Below are 9540 nucleotides of genomic sequence, written 5' to 3' on the forward strand. Positions count from 1 at the left end.
GCAAGATGGGACCTAAAAGGGTTGCTGGTCAACAGGAATGGGTGGCTTGGAGACCTGATCCCAGAAGAGGGCAGCCAAGAGCTGCCTTAACCATTGAGGAAAGAATCAGAGGAGCCCTTCAAGGGTGACTTTAAAAGGGGTTCTGGGCCGGGCCAGTGGCTCAAGCTTGTAATCCCAGCACTTTTGGGATCTGCCTCGGGCGGATCACGAGGTCAACAGATGGAGACCATCCTGGCCAATATGGTGAAACCTTGCCTCTACTAAAAATACAAAAATAGCCGGGCCGGGTGGCGCGCCTGTAGTCCCAGCTACTCGGGAGGAGAATCGCTTGAACCGGGGAGGCGGAAGTTGCAGTGAGCCGAGATCGTGCCACTGCACTGCAGCCTGGGCGACAGAGTGAGACTCCATCACAAAAAAAAAAAAAAAAAAAAAAAGGAAATAGAAAAAAAAGTGTGTGTATGTATTTATAATCAAGGTACACAAAAGGAACTTTTGCCTATTTAAATATACACAATAGTTATGATACACTTGAAAATACAATAAAGGTATGCTCTAATGATGAGTTTGAGGGCACTTTCAGGACTACAAGCTAGAAGGAAGCTGTGATGTAACATTGTATTATGACTTAAACCTTCCTTGGAGCATTCTTGGAAGTAAGAGCTAAAGCTTAAATGCTACCCAGGTGTTATCTGAAGTCTCCTACCTACGAGATCTAGACAAGATTGGCTTGAATGCTAGTTAGTCACTATGGGAAGTCCAAAGCCCTCCCTAAGATTTCTGTGACTCTCTGGGAGGGAGGAGGTAGATGTTGGGGAAGGTATGACGTTCTCACGGTCACCTTTATATGTATAAACAAAGCATTTAGAGCAAATCCTGGCATGCCTTGTAAGTATTAGCTATTTTCACCTCTTCATTTTTCTTCCTCCTCCTCCTTCTCCTTGACTTTCTCTGCTTCTGGCTTCCACTAAGCAGGGTCAGTTAATAGATTGTCACCTTATTTCTGACACAGGTGTTCCATTCTGCACCATGCGGATCCATTGGTTAATTTCATTACCTGTTTCAATTGATACATACTTATAATACCACTACTCACTCCACTGCTCACCTCCCACCCCACGCCCACCTCCCCAGATGTTATTATCTGTTAACATGAAGTTTGTTTTTTTTTTTAGACGGAGTCTTGCTGTGTCGCTCAGGCTAGAAGTGCAAATAGCACAATCTCTGCTCACTGCAACCTCTGCCTCTCAGATGCAAGAAATTAACCTGTCTCAGCCTACTGAGTAGCTGGGACTACAGGCGCACATCACCACAAATTTTTGTATTTTTAGTAGAGACGGGGTTTCACCATATTGATCAGGCTGGTCTCAAACTCCTGACCTCATGTGATCCAACCACCTCAGCCTCCCAAAGTGCTGAGATTACAGGCATGAGCCGCTTTGCCCAGCCAACATGAGGTATTTTTGCTTTTGTTTTTTGAGACAGGTTCTTGCTCTGTTGCCCAGGCTGGAGTGCAGTGGCAAGTTGATGGCTCACTACAGCCTCAACTTCTTAGGCTCAATTGATCCTCCCACCTCAGCCTCCCAAGTAGCTGCTACCACAGACACATGCCATCATGCTCAGCTAATTTTTTAACATTTTTTTTCTAGAGACAAGGTCTCATTATGTTGCCCAAGCTGGTCTTCAACTCCTGGCCTCAAGTGATCCTCCCACCTCAGCCTCCCAAAGTTTGGGGATTTAACAGGTGTGAGCCACTGCACCCAGTACCTTTTTGTTTTTTATCAGACTTTGATGAAAATTTTGGGAGTGAAAATGAATGAGGTATGGGTATTCACAGCTCAACAACATGAACCCTTCCACTTGAATACTAGATACTTCTTTTTTTTTTTGAGACAGAGTCTTGTCCTGTCACCCAGGCTGGAATGCGGTGGTGCGATCTCAGCTCACTGCAACTTCTGCCTCCCGACTTCAAGCGATTCTCCTGCCTCAGCTTCTTGAGTAGCTGCAACTACAGGTGCGTGCCACCATGCCCAGTTAATTTTTGTATTTTTAGTATGTAGGGTTTCCCCATGTTGGCCAGGCTGGTCTTGAACTCCTGATCTCAGATGATCTGCCTGCCTCGGCCTCCCAAAGTTCTGGGATTACAGGCATGAGCCACCGCTCCCAGCCAAATACTAGATACTTCTTAAAAGTTCTTTTCCAAGGAATTTTTCTTTTTCTTTTCTTTTTTTTTTTGTTTTTTGTTTTTGTTTTTCGAGACGGAGCCTCGCTCTGTCACCCAGGCTGGAGTGCAGTGGCGGAATCTCACAGGTTCACGCCATTCTCCTGCCTCAGCCTCCCGAGTAGCTGGGACTACAGGCACCCGCCACCTCGCCTGGCTAATTTTTTGTATTTCTTAGTAGAGATGGGGTTTCACCGTGTTAGCCAGGATGGTCTCCATCTCCTGACCTCGTGATCTGCCCGCCTCAGCCTCCTAAAGTGTTGGGATTACAGGCGTGAGCCACCGTACCCGGCCCCAGGGAATTTTTCTATTGGCTTCTGACTCATATAGGTATTTAGTAACACCCTGGCTAGATTGTTTCTCTTCTCTTCTGGGTCTTGTATCATTTCAGTACCCTCTCCTTCCTGAACTGCAGCCCCCAAATGCAAATTCTTATTCTTTACACAGAACACAGCAGTTCTCACTGCTGTCTACTTCCAGGCTAACATCTGGACCCTGTTTTGCATATCCAAACACATCCAAATGTTCAGTAGAACAAAAAGGCTTTTATTTACCAGGCTCTACCCTCCTTTGATGGACATTATGGTTGAAAATTTCATTTTTATCTCATTTTTGCACAGGCAGATAGAGTGAGAGAAATTTAACAGGGACCTCAGAGAGAAGACAAACTGGGAGGCATGTGGAGCTTCCTAGGGAGGGGATTAACATTTGGAGAGCAAGTATCAGCAGTAACAGCAGTTTTAGGCTGGAGACCAAAAACCTGAAATAATCCAGTTCATGGAAAATGAGGCATACTAAGAATTCAGATCTAGCGAATGGAAGAGTAGACACAAGTTCCTGCAAAATGAGGCTTGTCAACCAACTCCATACAATAACTAGGGTACCTGATAAAGGTCCCCCATATTCTGGGCACTTGTATTGTACGGTCTGAAGAATGGGCAAGGAAGAAACCCCCAAGCCTGAAAAATCCATGTGAAAAGGGCCGGGTGTGGCGGCTGACGCCTGTAATCCCAGCACTTTGGGAGGCTGAGGCCGGCAGATCACCTGAGGTCAGGAGTTTGAGACCAGCTTGGCCAACATGGTGAAACCCCGTCTCTACTAAAAATACAAAAATTAGCTGGGCATGGTGGCGCGCGCCTGTAATCCTAGCTACTCTCGAGGCTGAGGCAGGAGAATCGCTTGAGCCCGGGAGGCAGAGGTTGCAGTGAGCCAAGATCTCACCATTGCACTCCAGCCTGAGGGACAAGAGTGAAACTCTGTCTCAAAAATAAATAAATAAATAAATAAATAATCCATGTGTAAAGGACTTAAGTAGGCAAGCATTCTAGGGGCTTGATACAGATCTGAAGACATTCTGACACGCATGATATGATTAATAATTGTTTTATTCCTGCAAGAAACAAATGTGATTAAATTAAAACATTTGTTTTGGTTGTTTGGTTGGTTGGTTGTTTCTAGAGACGGGCGTCCTGCTATTTTGCCCAGTCTGGTCTTGAACTCCTGACCTCCAGTGATCCTCCTGCCTCAGCCTCCCAAAGTGTTGGTATTACAGGAGCGAGCCTTGATATTTGATAAAGGTAGCACCACAAAACAATAACAAAAGGATGGATTGTTTCTTAGGTGGCATGATAAATCTGGCTTACAGTTTTACAGAGAAAAATCAAGCTTGAACTCTCTTTTTATCGTGTGTAAAGGGGACTCAAAATGGATTCTACTATCTACTAAAATAATATTAACAGAAAATGCAGGGGACAATGTTTGTGAATCAGGAGGAAAACTTGAGCAAGATCCAAAATACCAACATGAGATTAAAAAAAAAAAAAAAAGAGGGGCTGGGCGAGGTGGCTCATGCGTGTAATCCCAGCACTTTGGGAACTCGAGGCGGGCAGATCACCTGAGGTCAGGAGTTCGAGACCAGTCTGACCAACATGGTGAAACCTGTCTCTACGAAAAATACAAAATTAACCGGGCATGGTGGCGCATGCCTGTAACCCCATATACTCAGGAGGCTGAGGCAGAAGAATTGCTTGGACCTGGGAAGCGGAGGTTGCAGTGAGCTGAAATTGTACACTGCACCCCAGCCAGGGTGACAAGAGTAAAACTCTGTCTCAAATAAATAAATAAATAAATAAATAGAAAAAGAAAAAGAAAAAAAATTGAATGTGACTGCATATAATTTAAAGATTTGTGTTCAATGAAGTACAAACTTATGAGACAGGTTGGAAAAGATAATAGCAATGGCTAAAACCTTCAGGGCATCAAAACTAGAATATAAATAACTCCAGCAAATCAGCAAGAAAATATTGGAAACTCAACAGAAAAATAGGAAAAAGATATGACTAGGCAATCTGAAGCAAGAGAAGTCCAAAGGGCTAACAAATAATGAAGACATAATCAGCCTCACTTAGAAAGCAAATAAAAATTAAAGCAAAGATATTATACCGTTTGACACTCATCAGATTGGCAAAAATGATAAAGAATGCTACATCTCAGTTTGGCAAGTATATGGGAAAGTAGGGTAAACTGATTCAGGTATTCTAGAAAGCATTCTGACAGAATTCGGTGAAAAAAGTTAGTATATACCTCTGACTCAATTATCTCTGGATATATTGTGCATATGCCAGGGAAATTCTTGCACAGGTCTGAAGGACAGTCATACAAGGATATTCATTCCAGTAGTCCCAGCTACTGGAGAGGCTGAGGTGGGAGGGTCCCTTGAACCTAGGAGGTTGAAGCTGCAATGAGCTGTGATCATGCCACTGCATTCTAGCCTGAGCATCAGAGCAAGACTCTGTCTCAAAAACAAAAACATAATGCTGAAGAGTAAAGAAGTAAGAAATAGAACAAACAAACCTGGGCAACCTAGGGAGACCCCATCTCTATGAAAAACTAAAAAAAATTAGCTGGATGTGGTGGTGCACGCCTGTGGTTCCATCTATTCCAGAGGTTGAGGCAAGAGGATTGCTTGAGCCTGGGAGGTCCAGCCTGAGTGACAGAGACTCTCTCTCAAAAAAAAAAAAGACAAAACAAAGCAAACAAAAAAAATACCATATATCATTTATGTAAATTAAAATACATAGAAATGTGTTTATAACCTATATAAAACACATTAGGCTGGGTGCGGTGGCTCACACCTGTAATCCAGCACTTTGGGAGGCTGAGGCAGGAGGATTGCTTGAGCTCCGATGTTCAAGAACAGCCTGGGCAGCATAGCAAGACCTCATCTCTACAAAAGAAAAAAAAACACACACACATTAGAGGCTGGGCATGGTGTCTCACTCCTGTAATCCCAGCACTTTGGGAGGCCAAGGCAGGCGGATCACTTGTGCCTAGGAGTTCAAGACTAGTCTGGGCAACATCTCGAAACTTCATTTCTTTTCTAAAAACAAACAAACAACAACAACAGCAAAAGAACATCAGTGTGAGGAGAAAAAAAATGGGATTCAGGATTGGGGCATTCTTTATGCAGAACACAGCAATTCTCACTGGTGTCTACATTGAAGGAAACAAAAATAAATTTTAAAAATGAACCAGGCTGGGTACGGTGGCTCACGCCTGTAATCCCAACACTTTGGGAGGCTGAGGTGGGCGGATCACCTGAGGTTAGGAGTTCAAAATCAGCCTTACCAACATGGTAAAACCCGGTCTCTACTAAAAACACAAAATTAGCCAGGTGTGGTGGCACATGCCTGTAATCCCAGCTACTTGGGAGGCTGAGGCAGGAGAATTGCTTAAACCCCGGAGGTGGAGGTTGCCATGAACTGAGATTGCACCACTGCACTCTAGCCTGGGCAACAAGAGCAAAACTCTGCCTCAAAAACAAAACAAACAAACAAACCCAGTAGTAGGCATTATGTAGCTGACTTTATATTAAGCAATGAATTGAGAGATATGATTAACTGAATTCTCTACAGGTGACTTTTTTGTTTGTTTGTTTTTGAGACTGAGTTGTGCTCTTATCCCCCAGGCTGCAATGCAGTGGCCTGATCTTGGCTTACTGCAACCTCCGCCTCCCGGGTTCAAACAATTCTCCTGCTTCAGCCTCCTAACTAGCTGGGATTACAGGTGTGTGTCATCACATCCAGCTAATTTTTTGTATTTTTTAGTAGAGATGAGGTTTTCACCATGATGGCCAGGCTGGTCTCGAACTACTGACCTCAGGTGATCTGCTAGTCTCGGCCTCCCGAAGTGTTGGGATTACAGGCGTGAGCCACTGCACCTGGCCCTCTACAACTGACATTTAATATAAAAGGAAAAAAGAGTAAATAAATGATAAAATGTATGCTTATCCACCAGCACTAACCACCTTGAAAATATTATGATAAAAGAAACAGATAATTGCCACTAAAAGGACAAAAAAACCTTGAGAATATACTTAAGGTGCCAAGACAGGCATACTAAAAAACAAAACAAAACAAAACAAAAGCAAAGAAACAAAAAACCCACAAACAAACAAACAAACAAAAGCCCAGAATATACTTAAGGAAAGATTGTATTACTGAGGCCAGGCACAGTGGCACACACCTGTAATCTTAGCACTTTGGGAGGCCAAGGCGGGTGGATCACTTGAGGCCAGGAGTTTGAGACCAGCCTGACCAACATGGTCAAACCCTGTCTCTACTAAAAAATACAAAAATTAGCTGGCATGGTGGTGCACACCTGTAGTCCAGGCTACTTGGGAGACTGAGGCACAAGAATCACTTAAACCCGGGAGGCAGAGGTTGCAGTGAGCCTAGATCACGCTGCTGCACTCCAGCGTGGGTGACAGAGTGAGACTCCGTCTCAAAAAAAAAAAAAAAAAAAGTAAAAAAGAAAAGCATTGTATTACTGGAAATTTAAAGATGACATGAGCTAAAGGGTTCTGGAAGGAGAAAAAAGAAAAATAATATATTTTCACATCAAGTTTTAACTAAACATCATTCCAATCAAAATACTAATATGATTTTTATTTTTATTTTTTTAGGACTTTGAACAGCATGCTAAACCAATAAGATTTTTCTTAGAAGTAAATGAAACTGATATAAAGTTCACTGGTCACAGCTATGAGTGAGAAAAAACAAAAAGTTCACTAGGCTGGGCACGGTGGCTCACACCTATAACCCTAGCAATTTGGGAAGCTGAAGTGGGAGGATCACTTAAAGCCCAGGATGTGGAGACCAGCCTGGGCAACATAGTGAGACCCTGTCTCTATAAAAAAACAATTTTAAAAAATTAGCCACGTGTAGTAGCACATGCCTTTAGTCCTAGCTCCTCAGGAGCCTGAGGCAGGAGGATCACTTGAGCCTGGGAGATTGAGGCTGCGGTGAGTTAAGATTGTACCACTGCACTCCAGTCTGGGTGACAGAGTGAGAGTTTGTCTTAAAAAATAAAAAAAGTTCACTAAACAGGTTAAGGTATCAAAGAATAGCTTTAAAAACGAGAGTAAAGAGGAGACAGTCGCTGTCAAGATGGTAAATGACATTGTAATGCAACAACGATTTAAATAATAGAACAAATAAATAGATTCATGGGACTGAAATAGGAACATCAGAAATAGAACCTTATTACAAATGATCATTTAATGTATAACACAAAGACACTACTAAATAGATGAAAGGATTATTTTATGAATGTTGAGACAACTAGTTAACAGCCTGGAGAAAATTACCTAGAACCATACCTTATATATGTACCACAGTAAGTCTGAAGAATAGTTTATTTATTTATTTATTTATTTTAGACAGAGTCTCCTCTGTCATCCAGGCTGGAGTGCAGTGGCATGATCTCGGCTCACTGCAACCTCCATCTCCTGGGTTCGTGCAATTCTTCTGCTTCAGTGTCCTGAGTAGCTGGGATTACAGGTGTGTGCCACCACGCCTGGCTAATTTTTGTACTTTTAGTAGAGACGGGGTTTCACCATGTTGGCCAGGCTGGTCTCGAACTTTTGACCTCAGGTAATCCACATGCCTCAGCCTTCCAAAGTGCTAGGATTACAGGCGTGAGCCACTGCGCCCAGCTGAAAAATTTCTTTTTCTTTTTTTTTTTTCAGACAGAGTTTTGCTCTTATTGCCCAGGCTGTAGTGCGATGGTGCAATCTCGGCTCACCGCAACCTCCACCTCCTGGGTTCAAGCTATTCTCCTGCCTCAGCCTCCGGAGTAGCTGGGATTATAGCCATTCACTACCATGCCTGGCTAATTTTGTATTTTTAGTAGAGATTTTTGTATTTTTTGTATCCTCCATGTTGGTCAGGCAGGTCTCGAACACCCGACCTCAGGTGATCCACCCGCCTTGGCCTCCCAAAGTGCTGGGATTACAGGCTTGAGCCACCACACCGGGCCACAAAAAATTTCTTTTTTAAATCAACTTTTCTATGCTTTTTACATGTCATATTTCATTTTATTTTTTATTTTTTCAGATGGAGTCTTGCTCTGTCACCCAGGCTGGAGTGCAGTGGCTTGATCTCAGCTCACTGCAACTTATGCCTCGCGGGTACAAGCAATTCTTCTGCCTCAGCCTCCTGAGTAGCTAGGATTACAGACGTGCACCACCATGCCCGGCTAATTTTTATATTTTTAGAAGAGACGGGGTTTCGCCATGTTGGCTAGGCTGGTATTGAACTCCTGGCCTCAAGGGATCTGCCCGTCTCGGCCTCCCAAAGTGTTAGGATTACATGCGTGAGCCACCACCCCCGGCCTACATGTAATATTTCATTTAACCTTTATAATAATTCTGTGAGGTAGATATACTTGTTACTGCTATTTTGTAGATGAAAAATTGAAGCAGCTGGGTGCAGTGGCTCACGCGTGTAATCCCAGCACTTTGGGAGTCCAAGGTGGGTGGATCACCTGAGGTCAGAAGTTCAAGACCAGCCTGGCCAACATGGCGAAACCACATCTCTACTAAAAATACAAAAATCAGCAGTGCGTGGTGGCACGCGCCTGTAATCCCAGCTACTCGGGAGCATAAGGCACGAGAATTGCTTGAACTCTGGAGGCAGAGGTTGCAGTGAGTCAAGATTGTGCCACTGCACTCCAGCCTGTGAAACAGAGTGAGACTCCATCTCAAAAAAAAAGACCGGGCCCGGTGGCTCATGCCTGTAATCCCAGCACTTTGGGAGGCCAAAGTGGGTGGATCACCTGAGGGCTGGAGTTCAAGACCAGCCTGTCCAACACAGTGAAACCCCATCTTTACTAAAAATACAAAAAGAAAAAAAAAATTAGCTGAGCATGGTGGTGGGCGCTTGGAATCCCAGCTACTTGGGAGGCTGAGGCATGAGAATCACTTGAACCCTGGAGGCAGAGGTTGCAGTGAGCCGAGATCGTGCCATTGCACTCCAGCCTGG

This window comes from Gorilla gorilla, chromosome 19 (assembly GCF_029281585.2).
Source record: "Gorilla gorilla gorilla isolate KB3781 chromosome 19, NHGRI_mGorGor1-v2.1_pri, whole genome shotgun sequence".
Lineage (NCBI taxonomy): Eukaryota > Metazoa > Chordata > Mammalia > Primates > Hominidae > Gorilla > Gorilla gorilla.